The 16,419-nt window shown below is 44.6% G+C and overlaps 1 protein-coding gene across 1 annotated transcript in view; it reads left to right on the plus strand.

Annotated features, from left to right (window-relative positions):
* LOC142576736 (uncharacterized) overlaps window positions 1-16,419 on the plus strand; it is a 72,256-nt gene that overhangs the window by 39,352 nt on the left and 16,485 nt on the right. The window lies entirely within an intron of this gene.

Consider the following 16,419-nt stretch of genomic DNA (forward strand, 5'->3'; position numbering starts at 1 on the left):
CAGAGGACGCGGCCAGGGTAGGAGGGAGAGAGCGCTGCGCAGGCTGACACGGGCTGGACAAGTCTTGAAGTGAGCTCGCAGTAAAATTGAGCATGAAGAACGACTGAGGAATATGGAAGAAAGTAAATTGGCTGGGGGAGTGCTCGGGTAGGGGAAACATTGACTCACAGTGGAGGAAAAGAACTAGGAAGCTTGCCAGTAAGTATATGGCCAGTAGGGTGAGGCACACAGCAACAAAGAACGTCAAGCGGAAAGTTAGAGAGGCTGAAATAATCTCATGGGTGGTGACAATGGAAAAGAAACCTGCCTTGAGTAACTACTTAAGAGGAAGAAACGAACTCAGGAAAGAAACTATTTGTGATAACTCAAAGGGAAGCTCATTACTTTTCGAAGCGAGATCGGGATGCCTTAGAACACTCACCTATAAAGCGAGATATAAGAAGGAAGAAGAAGCATGCGCTTGCTGCGGTAAAGCTAGAGAAACTATGGAGCACGTTTTATTAGAATGTGAAGGCGTCTACCCAACGGTCGATTTAAGCACCACTGGCCTCCTTGAAGCCCTTGGGTTCAGCGAGAGCAGTGGAAAAGTAAACATGTCCGCAATACAGATTAGTCAGAGGCGATTGGAAGATTGCCGGAAGAAAAGTAGGGAAACGACAAACAATGGAGGCGTACAAAAACAAAGTTCTCAGTAGGGGTGCAGGAACTTTGGTTATGGGAATTCAGCGTGGGTTTTTTCCCTTTGTTTTTTTTTCTTTTTAAGATAGGTAGGACATTGGACAATAAAAAAAAGCTTGGTGGCGCAGCCCACTACCCCGTTCCAAAGGGGACGCTCTTAATATTCATCCATCCATCCAGAACAAATAGGGGTGTATGCGGTTACAGAAGCACACCTTAGAGACTCGGAAGAGCCGCCAATCATTGAGAAATATGATTGGGAAGGAAGCAACAGAACCAACTCGGAAAGAAAGGGAGGGGGAGTCGGAATGCTCATCCATCAGAGAGCAAAATGGAAAAGAGTAAATTCAAAATATTTAGAGTATCTTTGGTTATTATATACAATGAGTGGAAAGAAAACTTAGCTGGGCATAACGTATTTGTGGAACGGAAATAATTTCAGAGAGAAGAATCAAGAGTTAGTGGAATGCCAATATTAAGGGTGTCGGGAATGGTGCCGAAATTATCCTATTAGGGGACATGAATGCCTGCATACAGGATTTTGATGGCTATACCGACAACAACGGGAAGTCAGTACTAGATCTTTGTGAGCAACATAATATCGTTATCGTGAATACAGGGCCTCAGTGTGACGGGCAGACCACGTGGAAAGTAGGAAACCGGCAATCGACTATTGATTACTGTCGGATGACAGAAGAAATTCATGATACATAGTTTTTCATTTATTTATTTATTTATTATTTCATATACCTCATAGGCTCCAGAAGGAGTATTGCGTGAGGGGTGTGGTACAGATAACAATTGTGGAGCAAAAACATAGTTTTTGTTACATAAATATGAACAGAACGAGATCAAATAATAAACAAAGAACGCGAAATAAACAAAGATAGAAAGCAAGGAAGGTAAACGAACAGCAGTTAGCTTTTCAGTATACAGTAAAGCAAACAACCTTAGAACAAATGCTTACATAAATAAATAACAATGAAGTTAAAAGTAACAAAACAAAACAGATACTTGTTTTTAGCTAAGTACTATCCAAATATGCAGTGATTTTTGTCTGAAGATTAATGGGCCGTTAATGTCAGCGATGTTATCAGGAAGACCATTCCACAGTGCAATCGCACGTGGCAAAGCTGAGCAGTTGAATGCATTGGTGTGACCGAAGATGCGTTGGAAACTGAGATGATTATGCAGACGTCTAGATGTGCGGGAGGGACGAACGAGTGGGAAAGTAGATGGACGTACATTGTGCATGATTTTGTGCAGAAGACAAAGTAATGCTATATTCCTGCGCGATTCCAAAGATGAAAGCGACAACGACAACTTGATGCTAGTTACGCTCGAAAATGGGCTATAATATTTGGCAATGAAACGTGCAGCACGGTTTTGGATCGAGTCGAGAAGATGGATTAGATATGCCTCATGAGGTGACCACATAGAAGCTGCGAATTCGAGCTGCGGTTGCACTAATGTTTGGTAGGCCATCTTTCTAGTGAGGGAAGGAGCGCTGCGAAGGTTACGTTTTAGATATCCGAGAGTGCGCGATGCTTTAGCCGTTATTTTCTCAATGTGGGATGTCCATGAAAGGCTAGGTGTTAGAATAATTCCAAGGCACTCGTATGAAGATGTGCGAGCGAAGATACTATTGCCAAGTGAGTAACTGAAAATGGAGTAGGACTTTTTGCGAGTAAATGTCATTAGATTGCATTAGTTAGCGTTTAGGGTCATTTGCCAATCCAAACACCAGTTAGTGACACATTGGAGGTCATGTTGAAGAGCAATATGATCAGCGGGGGAGCGGATTTGACGGTAGATAACGCAGTCATGTGCGAATATTCGAACACTGGATGTAATGTTAACTGGCAAGTCATTGATGAAAATCGGGAAGAGTCCAAGGACACTTCCCCGAGGTACGCCTGATGCTACGTTACTGAAAGGGCAAGAGTACTGGTCAATGACAGGGGACTGCTTTCGAAAAGACAATAAGTTTCTTATCCAAGAAACTGTTAGTTCGTCAAGGTTTAAGCATGAGAGTTTAGAAATGAGGCGACAGTGAGCCACGCGATCAAATGCTTTAGGGAAGTCGTGGAATATTGAGTCAGTCTGAGCATTGTCGTCCATATTTTGAAAAAGATCTGTAGTGAATTCAATTAGTTGTGTCTCACATGAAAGGCCTTTTCTGAATCCATGCTCATATTTAAAAAAGAAGTTATTACATTCTAAGTGATGAACGACATTAGTAAAAATTATGTGTTCGAGTAACTTGCAGGGAACGCTAGTTAGTGATATGGGACGGTAATTACTCACATCGCTCTTGTCACCTGACTTGAAAATGGGTATGATTTTGCCAACTTTCCAATCATTCGGCAGCTCCCCTGTTGACAGTGACTGCTGAAATATATGACTAAGGATTGTACTGGAAGGGACTACTGTATGCTTGAGGATTTTCGTGTTGATGCCATCAGCGGCTGTTACGGTAATAGGAGTCATATATTGGTAATCAGAGTCTGCCATCTTTGGCATATTCGAATGGTCTTCCTTTGTGAACGTGGAAAGAAAGTAGTTGTTAAATACAGATGCGCAGTGCTCTCGCGGTATGGGAAGACCAGTGCTATCCACGAGTGTGGGAGTGTCAGTGTTGTTTGAAGGAGATATGGTTTTCCAGAATTTCTTAGGATTATTTCTTATCCGTGACTGAAGGTCATCGGAAAAGAATTTACGCTTTGCACGACGAAGGGAACTGCAGTAGGCTTTTTCGCCAGCTTTATGTTTATTCCACGAATATAACGTGCTGACACTTTTGGCTGCCCTGTATAAACGTTCCTTTTGGTTTTTTAACGCATTCAAAGTTTTATTAAACCATGGTTTGGAGCAGTTGGTGCGAAATGAGATCTGAGGTATGTATTTATTTGCTAGACGTACTAGTTTTTCTTTAAAAAGGCACCAATTTTTGTTGACTGATCGTTGAGACAATGTTGCGATAAATCTAGACGAAAAGCATTGTAAATCTCGGTTAACAGCATTATAGTCTGCTCTTTTATAGTCAAATATTAGTTTTTTTTGTTAGATTACGTGTACATGAAGGTGTGCGAACTGTAAATTCCAATAACGAGTGGTCACAGAACCCATCAGTGATTGAAATGGTGCTAACTCTATTAGGTGATGTTGTTAGAACAAGGTCTAAGACGTTAGTAATGCGCGTTGATTGGAGGACAAGTTGCTCAAAAGAAAAATCAAGGATGAGCTGGACAAAGTCATTAGATGCACGCGAATTGCCTCTTAAGTTAGGCCAATCTATGTCCGGGAAATTAAAATCACCAAGAATGAATATATCAGCTTTAGGGAATTTAGAACGAACAGCAGTAAGGTTCTCACGCAAGTTAGAAACGAAATTATCAGTGCTGTCAGGAGGCCTGTAACACACTCCGTAAAGTGACTTTGATAGTGTCAATGTTATACAAACCCACACTATCTCAATGGCGGAGGGTATCGGTACTATAAACGAAGTGATGTGTTTCTTTATTGCCAGCAAGACACCACCTCCTCTTGGATTATGTCTGCCTCGGCGATAAATGACATAGTCCTCTGCATCAGGAAAAACTTCGCTGTCATTCACGTCACCACAGAGCCAAGTTTCCGTTAGTGCCAAAATATCATAGTTACTATTTTCAAAGTACGATACAATTTCGGTGCGTTTAGAAATTATACTACGAATGTTAGTAAATGACAAAGCAAGGTACGAAGGGTCGATGTGTGTATGTTGCGCAGCAGAGGAGTTGTCAGACGGGCATGTTATCGGGTTAACTTCTAGCTATCGCGAAATTGGTACCACGGTATCGGACAGCGAGTCATACCTGTAAGGGTGTTATCTACTCGCAGTTTGTCGAGGGTTAACTTCAACGGTACGCCCTTGGTTTTTGCGAAGGCAATTAGCTTGCGTCGGGCGATGCGCGTTTGGAGGGAAAAAATCTTCGCGAGCAGCGAATTCCGTGCCTTTGAATTTATAGCCATTTTCTATTATGCTTTGTTTCTCTTTAAAAATGTTCATTTAGCAATTATTGGCTTGTTCTTCTCTCTGTGGAACTGGCCAAGGCGGTGTGCGCGTTCTATTTTGGTGGGTTCGATGGCGATGCCAAGGTGTTCTCTGCACAAGTTGATAACTTTTCATTCAGATGATGGCCACGATTTGTTTCGATCATCAGGGATGCCAAAGAAGAGTAAATTACACCGCCGAAGTCTGTTTTCGGCATGCTCGCAACGCATCTCTATTTTTTTAAGCTGCCTCGAGATAGCATGGAATTCTTCAGGAGACTCGGGTAATGACCTATTGCCAAAATTTTTAATCGATTCGAGATCGCCCTCAACAGTCTGAAGCCTGAAGTTGAGAGAAATGGCCATCGATGAGGAAGGGTTTAGCAGCATAGGGAGTGGCCATAAACGCGCCATTTTGAAAATGGGATATATACTTGGGCAAAAGGCAAGGATCACAATATGGCCAGTCCAAATTTGAACGCTGAGGAAATAAGAAATATAATCAAGAGAGAACTTGGCAAGTGGCCAAATAAAAAGTTGGATTATAGTGAGCGTCAAAGTGTAATAACGACAGAAATACGAAAAAAGAATTAACATGCCCGTTGGAAAGAAACAAAAAGAAACCGAAAAGCTGATGGAACAGGGAGATACGAGAAGCGATTGCCGAATGACAGAAAGCATCCCAGAGCACAGGCCGACAAAAAAAGCGCAGTTGTCGCAGGGCGAAGTAGCCAGACAATGCTTAATTTACCGGGAGAAAAAAAAATCTATCGTTCAAATACTAGTGCACACAAAGATAAAAGATGAAAGTGAACGTTGGTTGTTTAGAAATACGTGAGAAAAAGAAGGCTGCACCTAGAATATTTTGGAACCACATAAAATTATCAGGCAGGAAGTCAGCAACAATAAACAACATACACTAGACGAAGATGGAAACAAACTGGAAGGAGAAGCGGCAATAAATTACATCCGAAAAATAACAGCCGAATCTTTCCAAGGCAATGACGAGATTGTATTTGAAGAAAAAAAGAGCATGAAAGAGAACCAGATGGAAAAGGAGCTGGTGCTGACAAATTGCAACTGGAAGAAAGCCGAAGAGAAAATTTTTAAGCACAGAGGCACAGGGCTAGACGAGGTTCCCGTTAGGCTGATTAATGAATTAGGACCAAGAAGTAAGTAAGCTTTGGTGAAAGCAGTGGAAAAAACTTTAAGATATAGACAAATACTAGCCAGTTGGCGACAAAGTCGAATGAATTTAATTTATAAAGGTAAGGGGGAGGAAGATAGAATTTACTCGCATAAGCCATTGATGATTACATCGGTAATGCACAGGTTAGCAATGCAGGTAATCAAATTGAAGTTGCAAGCATGGGCAGAGAATGATGGCATTTTGGGAGAACTTCAGCATGGATTCATATTAGGTAGGCGTCTGGAGGATAACTTATTTGTCCTTACTCAGTGTATTGAAATATGAAGAGTAGAAAGGAGACCGCTATATGTGGTCTTTTCCGACATTACAGGAGCGTATGACAACATAGACTGCAACATTTTGTGGGATATTCTGGAAGGGGCAGGCTAGGGGGACAATTGTATGCAGCGTTTGAAAGAGATTTACCTAGAAAATATCGTTTGGTTCGAATTGGAAATGATAAGCAGAGATGAAAAAGTTTATATCAACAAGGGACTGAGGCAGGGATGTCCTTTATCCCCACTGCTGTTTATGATGTACATGGTGAGGATGGAGTGGGCGCTAGAAGGAAGTAATACCGGCTTTTATCTCTCATACAAGCAGGCGGGTACAGTAGTAGAGCAGCAGCTTCCAGGTTTCTTTGATGCGGACGACATTGTGTTGCTAGCAAACAGGCAAAGTGATTTGCAACGTCTGGCTAATATCTGTGGTGAGGAAGGCAACAATTTAGGTTTTAAATTTAGCGTTAGAATATCAGGTGTTATGGTATTCAATGAAAACAGTGAACAGACAGTGGAGATACAGCTCGAGGAAATACCTCTGGTAACAGAATATAAATACCTCGGTATATGGATAAGTCAATGCAATAAATATATGGAAACACAGGGAAATACAATAACAGCAAAGGAGAAGAGAAATGGCACCATAATGAAACACTGAGTGCTATGGAGATACAATAGATACGGCGTACTCCGGGGTATGTGGAAAGGCGCAATGGTTCCAGGACCTACATTTGGAAATGCGGTTGTGTGCTTGAAATAAGGGATATAATCAGGACTGGATGGCAACCAAAGGTCAGTGGTACGCCTCGCATTGGGCGTTCACAGGAAGACTACAAATGAAGCTGTGCAGGATGATATGGGCCGGAAAAGCTTTGAAGTGAGAGAAGCTGGCAGTAAAATTGGTTATGAAGAGTGACTGAGGAATATGAAATAAATAAATGGACTGGGAAATTTTGAGGTATTTGTACAGTAAACACAGTAATTCATAGTGTAGGAACAGAACTAGGAAGCTTACCAGCAAATATTTGTCCTGTAGGGTGGGCAACACAGAAACGAAGAATGTCAAGCGGAAAGTCAGAGAGGCTGAGATAATCTCATGGGTGGCGGCAATGGAAAAGGAACTTACTATAAGTAACTACTTATATATAACTTACTTACATATAAGAAGAAAAAAAACGGAATCAGGAAAGAAACAATTTATGATAACTGAAAGGGAAGCTCATTATTTTTCAAAGCGAGATCGGGATGCCTTAGAACACGCAACTATAACGGGAGATATAAGAACGAAGAAAAAGCATGTGCTTGCTGCAGTAAAGCTAGGGAATTGATGAAACGTGTTTTATTAGAATGCGAGGATATCTGCCCAGCGGTCGCTTTAGGCATCTCTGGCCTCCTTGACGCCCTTGGGTTCAGCGAGAGCAGGAGGAAAGTAAACATGTCCGCAGTGGAGATTATAGTAAGCGGCGATTGGAAGATTGGAGGAAGTAGGGAAGCGGCAAATACTGGAGGCCTGCGAAACAAAGTTCGAAATAGGGGTTCATAAAGTTCTGTTACGTGAATTCGTAGCCAGCCTTTCTTCTTAGTTGTAACATAGGTAGGAAATGAGGCGGTACAATAATAAGAGCTTGTTGGGGCAACCCACCAAGTCCCTTCCCGCCGGGGCGGGGGAGTGTCATTTAACGAACTACTTCCGCTGCACAAAGAAAAATCTAACTAATACTTTTTTACAATTTAGTCTTTTGAACCTCGCGTTATTACCGGTGTAATAAGATGATTTATTATGAGGCACTAGGCCCAGTCTAGTAGCACTGGCAGTAGACGAAAGCTGATCACGCGCACAGCCGACACAAGAGCGCCTTCTTCGTCTTCGTCTTCACCACAATGGCCCCCGGGAGAGAAGAGGAGCCATCCTGGCGACTTACGGCGTAGGTAGGATGAGGGGGTCATAGTACGGCTTAAGTCGGTTGACATGAACTGTGTCACGCCCGCGATGCCTATGGTCGGGTGAAGGTGTCACAGGTTCCACAACATAGGTGACAGCGTAGGGACGGTCTATGACGCGGTAGGGGCCATCATAGCGTGCAAGGAGTTTGGTCGAAAGGCCAGGGCTGTGAGGCGGGACCCACAACCAAACAAGGGAACCAGTCGGGAAAACTGGTGTAAGCGCGCCACTGTCACACCGCAGCTTTTGACGACCTTGAGCAGCGGTCGTAAGGGTTCGCGCGAGCTGCCTACAGTCCTCGGCGTATTTGGCGGCTTCAGACACAGTCGTGCATTCGGAAGCGTCGGGTCGGTATGGGAGCATTGTGTCCATAGTACACGAGGGCTCTCGTCCATACAGCAGAAAAAAAGGGCGAAAAGCCAGTGGTAGCTTGTGTGGCCGTATTATAGGCATATGTGACGAAAGGCAAAACAGTGTCCCAGTTACTGTGATCCGAGGCGACGTACATAGTCAACATGTCACCGAGTGTGCGGTTGAACCTCTCTGTCAAGCCGTTCGTTTGCGGGTGGTAGGCTGTAGACTTGCGGTGAACGATGCTGCATGCAGCGAGAAGGGCTTGGACGACTTCGGACAAGAAGACACGTCCCCTGTCGCTGAGCAGTTCGCGTGGTGCGCCATGTCGAAGAACGAAGTTCCGCAAGATGAAGAACGCAACTTCGCGCGCAGAGGCTGCCGGGAGTGCGGCAGTCTCGGCGTAGCGCGTCAGGTGGTCGACACCTACAATTATCCATCGGTTACCCGAGGAACTGCAGGGAAGTGGCCCGTAGAGGTCTATGCCGACGCGATCGAAGGGCCGAGCCGGGCAGGGCAGCGGCTGTAGCTCACCAGAAGGGCGCTGTGGAATTTTACGCCGTTGGCACGCCGTGCAAGCGCGTACGTACTGGCGCACGAAGTGATACATGCCGTGCCAGTAGAAACGCTGCCTTAGCCGAGTATACGTTTTCAGAACACCGGCGTGACCATTATGAGGAGCAGCATGAAAATAAGCGCATATGTCAGAACGCATGTGTCGTGGTATCACCAGGAGCCATTTGTGACCATCAGGCAAATAATTTCTGCGGTAAAGAACGTTGTCGCGGACAGTAAAGTGAGCGGCTTGGCGACGAAGTGTTCGAGAAGAGGGTGTGGCGGATGGGTCGTGGAGGAAATTCAGCATAGTTGAAAGCAGGGGATCCTTACGCTGCTCGTCCGGCATATCAGCGACGTTGAAGGCTGACATGGATGCGAAGAGCGGAGACACTGAAGCCACATCACAAGGTAGCGGCGATCGGGAAAGCGCATCGGCGTCAGAGTGCTTTCTGCCCGATCGGTAGACAACGCGGATATCATATTCTTGTAAGCGGAGTGCCCATCGCCCTAGGCGACCTGACGGATCCTTCAACGAGGACAGCCAGCAAAGTGAATGGTGGTCGGTGACAATGTCAAAAGGGCGACCATATAGGTATGGACGAAATTTGACGAGCGCCCAAATAATGGCCAAGCACTACTTTGCTGTTACTGAGTAGTTGGCTTCTGCCTTCTTTAAAGTGCGGCTCGCATACGCGACGACGTACTCGTCATAGCCGTCTTTCCGTTGTGCGAGGACTGCACCAAGTCCGATACCGCTGGCGTCCGTATGTACCTCTATGTATGTACCAACGGCATCTCCGCGTGGTCAACTTCCTGTGACGAAGCCTTCCAGCAACTACGTCGCCTACTTACTTCACCACACCGGCAAGGTATGCTCTCCTCACTTAGGAACTCCTGTGCATTAGTACAACGTTCACTGCGCTTATAGTTAAAGAAAATGTGTACGACGTAAAATATGTCAGTAAATATAATCAGAGATGACTTGCGCAACCATTTTCCTCGTAGCACAAAGCTTATGCCTCTCGAAGACAGCGGGCTCCACACAAAATGCGAATTTCGTTCGTAGAAATCATATGGTATCACATTCACAGTAGCCAGTCGCAGAAGTCACGCACCCAAGTTGGCCGGTTTGATTGAAAAACGGCCGTTTCGGCTTAGTCGCTCGCTGTTCCCTTTCAGAGCGCAGGTCTTAAGGCGGAACCGCATGGCGCGATTTCAGGCGCGATTGACGCGCGGATGGTGGGACGCGCGCGTCATTTTGACGCGTGCCCAGCAGGATCCATCACGAAATCGCGCCGCCGAGTGTTGCTGCTCGGAGTAGAAAAAAACGCGTCGCGCGCGCGCGTCCACCAATCAGAGTTCAGGTAAGTCACGTGGCATTTGATCACATGACATTTTGGTTCTTTTTTTGCCACCAGATGGCCCTGGTCTCTGCGCATCTCGACGGAACCTCCGTGGAGCATTTTTTTTTTTTTCTCCGCAGAACTGGCGCGTGCGTCAAACAAAAACACGTGCTTTCGTGATTTCGTTCGCGTATCGTGACATGGACAAGGCAACTATGGACAAGGCAACCTTCAACGAGGCCCTCATAACGGAAGTTGAGAAGCGTCGCGTCCTGTGGGACGTACGCGACAGGAACTACAAGAATAATATGAAACGGGACCAGGCTTGGCGAGCAATAGCAGACGCCCTCAGCGTAGACGGTATGTACCAAATCTGTGCACACGTGGTGTGGGTGCCCTGCTTGTTCTATGTACATTCGCCTCGACAAGCGTGTGAACTTGGCATGTTTACCCGCCGTTTGCGTACTTATCTCGCAGGCACAGAGCGTGCCGCCGCGCTTTCTTTATTTGCGAGAGAAAAAGTTTGATCACAAGCTGTGTTGTTTCTTGACATCTGATTGGCATGAATATGCCTGTAAGAAAATGCTAGCAGAAGGAAGCTAGCGTGGACTGATGCAGGCTTCTCGATTTTTTTTCTTTCCTGCAGAAAATAAATTTATGCAGCACATTTCATTAGTTGCATCACCTTCCTGCGAGCGCATATATGTTGCTCACACTAACACTTTGTTACTGCTTTACAGTGACGCAAGTAATGAAGCGGTGGAAATCCCTACGCGACACTTTCATGAAAAAACGCAAAGAAGTGACAACAACGAAAAGTGGCGCCGGCGCGGACAGTGTTTTCAGTGTGCGGTGGCCCCATTACAACCAACTACTGTTTCTCCTTGACACAATGGAATATCCTGAGTGAGTATTTCTTTCGAATTTCTAGGGCATCTATTTTATGATAACTTGTTGTTCCACAGTAGGATCTGCTAAACAAAAATAATTTTCTAGAGATTTACCTTCCCTTCAACCTCAGCATTTAACACATTCTTTTCATCTGTTTTCACCCGGGAAGACCACTTTGACGTTCCATATGTACCCGATCTTGACTTCCCCTATATGGAACCGATCGAAATACCTGCCGAGGGCATAATACTTCTAATTAATAACCTTAAATTATCCACTTCAGCCGGCATTGACAATATGAACTCTAAAATTCTTAAAAACATTATCTCCATTCCTGCTAACATTTTATACCGCCTTTTCAGGCAATCTTTGGTTGTAGTTTTTCTTCTTACTGTCATCATTGTGATTGGTACACTCTATAGTTATTGTTTGCAGTTTTGCCATATGTATAATGCCAGCCAGTATATTTTTTTTGTGCTGTCCTCTTTCCTGCCCAACCTTATATTGCCGTCATACCACTTTATTATCAATTCATCCATTTATTTGAGCTAAATTGCAAATTTGAGCCGTATGTACTCCGTCGACTTACTTTGCACTTTTATTAACCCCTTACTCAATGTCCTGTCAAGGTGCCTATAAGGTATTTTCAATATATAAATCGGGCACATTAAGTCATATGTGCATAAGGTATACTTTTCAAATCTACTGTGTATATTTAAATTAATCCTGCTTATAATAGTGTCGAAGTGTTGGGAATAGCTTCCATGTTTGATTTATCTGCATGTTTGATTTTATTCATAATCAGCTTATCACAAGTTGCAAAATGTTCAGGCCACAAGTCATGGTAGCTTTACACAAATGTTGAAGTATAGCGTGAATTTGCAATGTGTATTATCTATGCAGGACAAGCGGGAACCTCGTGGATATTCAAGACATCGACTCATTCGACGAAACAAGCACCGCATATCTTCAGTCTGAAAGAACTAGCATCATAGACATTGAAGCCAATCTGGTTGCTAGCAACTTTCCTACCACCCCTGGGCAAGAAGATGGGAGTGGATGCTCCAGCCCCACGTCAGCGCCATCACCAGCCAGCAGTGTATCATCTGGTCCACAGAAAAGGAAACGGGGCCATGACAAGGTCTTTGAAAAAGAAATAGGAATCCTGGGAGAATTGGCTTCTAAACGAGCCGACGCTTCTGAACTATTCGGGCTTTTTATAGGGGAAAAGCACAGACGAGTCCCCCAACATCTGCGAGGACAATTTGAGTTGGAACTACTGCAAGTTGCTGCTCGTTATGTGGACAATCAGTAAAGCTGTCAGTGAAGAACGGGAAGTTGTCAGTCTCTTTTGAAAAAGGAAGTTTGGCAAACAGTGAAAAATAAATTAGTTAAAGAAACATTTATTACAATACAAATTTTCTTCTGGCGCCTGACATCTTTTTCCAGACGAATAGTTACACAATATTGAGTCACTATTCTTTCACTTCTTCATCAGCGGGTTCATCAATTTCCAGCAATTTCCACTGCCAGGGAACTTTTCCTTCATTCGCAAAGTATGCTGCATACTGCTTGCGAACCTGCAATGCCGAGTGAGCACACTTCCGCGCATGCGTTGGCTGCAGGCCAAATGTTGCCGAATCTGTGTCGGTTGTTGCTCTCCACGCACCGTCAATCATATTGCCATATACATCTTCATGGTCGGCAAATCCAACTGGGCTATATGAAGAGCGACCGTTGGACTCCATGCACAAAAAATTGTGCAACACACACGCTGCCTTCACAGCCCGTTTGGCGTTTTCGGGACTCAGGTTGATGGGGCCACGAAAGATTCTGAACCGTGCCCGCAGAATGCCAAAGGCATTCTCCACACATCTCCTGCAACAATAAAGGAAAATGCATTCACAGCAAGGCGATTCGTACAAACGACAAAATTCGGCTTTCATGTGCAAATAATTTTAGTTGTGCTAAGTATACAACAAAGTAAATAAATTTGAAGTTGCACAGCAGGGAAAAAAACAAGCTCAGAATCAGAGTAGAAGTTTGTGGCGGCAATAACAAAGCAGGAAACAGTGTCTTTAACTGTTAATTAGAAACAAAGAAGAATAGCAGGTAATTCGTTGTACCAAGTATTCAGGGGTGTAGCATAATGTTGAAACCACAGCTGTTTTCTGTCTCAGCTTTTGCAGTAATACTTCCCTTCTCAAGTTGCCGCTTAGCTTAAAAGCACTTCTTGTTGGGCTAGTTGGTAGCTGTTCATTATAATATATGAAGATGCCAAATAAACGCCCTGTCCTGTTCTCTTCTCTTGTGTTTGTGTGTTTATTTGGCGTCTTCATATTTTATAATCCCGCTTAGCTATTCTGTGTTCTCATGCTGAACAAAAGGGGAAACGCACAAGAAGAGAGCAGACAACACAAACATTCCATCTGTGTGATCTATTTTCCTGTAGAAGCTTTATACCCACTGCTCCCCTTTTATTTAGTGTGGATGAATACACAACTAGCCCATTTATCTAATCTACCTAAGTTTTAATTTTGTTACAATCATACCAAGGAACTTGCTTTGCATGAGAGCATAATTATGGTGTCAAAATAAACACTAGTTGAAAATGATGTACTTTTCCTTTCAAGAGGATATGGAAAATACACACACCGTGCACGGCTCAGACGGTAATTGAATATTCGCTCAGCAGGGTCTTCCCTATATCCAGGGAATGGTCTCATGAAGTCTTCTCGCAGCTGAAAAGCCTCGTCCCCTATAAAGGCAAACGGGAGTGCTTTGTGGGAGCCAGGCAGCTGTGAATGCGAAGGCAGCTGCAGCAGACCAGCATGCAGTTGTCGGCCAATTGGAGAGCGTTTGAAGACGCCTCCATCACTTATGCGGCCAGGAGCCCCAACGTCTACGAGACGAAACAGATATCCGCTGTCTGCTACAGCCATAAGCACGATTGAAAATGTGCCCTGTAACAAATAAGCACAAAAAGGCACTTTTGAGCAATAGACATGGCCACAGGAAAAAGTAAAAAACAAATTGGATAGGAGGCAGCATTGATACGCAGACAATTTCAAGGCCTAAAAACAGTTCATGTTCAAGTAAGTGAATCTCAGTGGTTGAGCGCGTGCAATCATACACCTATATGTACAATGTTGAACACCCCAATCTAAATAAAAACATTCGAATATTCATTACTTATGTGTCGTTTACCTTATAATTGTAGTATAGGCTGCAAGAGTTTGCAGGTGCCACAATCTGAACGTGTTTGCCATCCACTGATCCGAGGCAGTTCGGAAACTGCCACCGCTTCCAGAAGCCATCAGCAATGTTCCGCCACATTTGCTCATTTGGAGGCTGCAAGGATACAAGCCACAGCAGTGATGTCCATTACATGAAATAGTTAATACACAATTCTGACAAAAGTTGTGCCTCAGGTAAAAGCCACCACTGGCTTTAAGTGAGTCTAGATAACATTACAGAATCTTAGAAAAATAGCCCGGGTCTTGCAAGAGGTGGACTCTCACTGCACAAATCATGTATTCATTCTAAATGACGCACCTTCATATACTGAGGAGCGAGATCATCCCACAGCACTTGGAGAGTCAAGTGGATCGCTTCTCGTGCAGTCTCCAGCCCGACACGGAAGTCCTTGGCGATGTCAACAATGGCATTACCTGAACATAGATACCTGACGCGTGCCAAGCATTGTATGTAGAAAGTATAAACATACGTCCATTCTTCCACAGATGTCTTTTCAGAACAACAATAACACCCAAAACCATGCAGCACATGCTTTATAGGTAATTTAAGCATTATTTTAAATGCAATTCTTGAGCCGTACTTTTAATCAGGTTCAGTATCAGCAGGACGGTGTTAATTCATTTTTAAAAACGAAAGACCATCAATCGATATCACACCACCAAGGTGTTGCGCATATCTGAGTTATATCTGCATATTACATACATCTGCATTTGGCTGGCCAACTTGCCTGTGAGAAATGTGTGAGTGTCAAATAATCAAGCACACATACAAAGTGAACAGTACAGTTAGTTACCTTAATGTCATAGCCAGACGTTCGCCAGATGAGATGGGCTCCTGTACGACGTGCATCTTTGTGAGCCTTTCCCGCACACGGCCATGAATTACATCAAAGAGTTCGGGGGTCATTCGATAATATTTGAAGAAGAGCTCCGGATCCTGTTCCCTCATAACCTGAAACTGCATATAACAAAGACATAAGCTTCAGGGCCTCATTTCTTATCGCTAATGCTGGCAAGACAATTTGAAATATTACCAGTGTATGGTACTCGCTCTCTTGCTTTCTTCTCAACCATGCAGGCCGCACCCACATAGACCTCCTGACCCGCATTTGTTCTTGCTTCAGTATAAGCATCCCCCTTATTAGCAGCAGTCGTCTCTTCTGTTCGGTAGTAAGCGGCCGACACTCCATTTTCCAGGCGAAGTTGTAAACAAGCGGCGGCCTCTCAGCATGCGGAAGGTACATAGTCGCAGTTTCGCACACAACCTTGCTGCTTGAAATTAAGCTTCGTAAATACACTTCAGAAAAAGATGTCGCTGTCTAATTACCCGAGGACTGTTTTTCTCGTAATATTCTGCAAGTTTAAGGGCATATAATATATGCAGTAAAAAAGACAACTCATGTTGTTGGGAGCTAGGTTGTCTGGCAACCCGGAAAACGCGGCGCGAAAGCGCCGCTCCTTCTTTTCGTACGGGTGCTCGCGCGTCGACGGCAACGCGGGCGTTTGCCGCCCGTCACGTTTTTCGCTCGCGAAAAACGCGCCATGCGGTTCCGGCTTTAGGCGCCCGTTCCCGCGTTTCGCGTCATACTTCAGCGCAACCGAGCGAGCACATCGACGGATGAAAAAGCGAACGCGAAGCGCAGCGGGGGATGAAAAACGACAATAGCTAATAGAGCGCGAGGAGGAAAGCGGAGCAGGAGGTTATGGCAAAAGCGTGAGAACAAAAGCGTGGTGCCGCGCAAGACGGGCTCTGCAGCGACGACCACTACTAGGTGGCGCCAGGGTAGCGCGCCGTCGTCTGCTCACCGGTGGCATGCCACGAGCGCATCCAGCGATACCATATATGAGAACAAAGCACTGCACGAGCGGAGGTTTGTCTGCGACGGCTGCTGTGAGT

This window comes from Dermacentor variabilis, chromosome 3, assembly GCF_050947875.1.
Source record: "Dermacentor variabilis isolate Ectoservices chromosome 3, ASM5094787v1, whole genome shotgun sequence".
NCBI lineage: Eukaryota > Metazoa > Arthropoda > Arachnida > Ixodida > Ixodidae > Dermacentor > Dermacentor variabilis.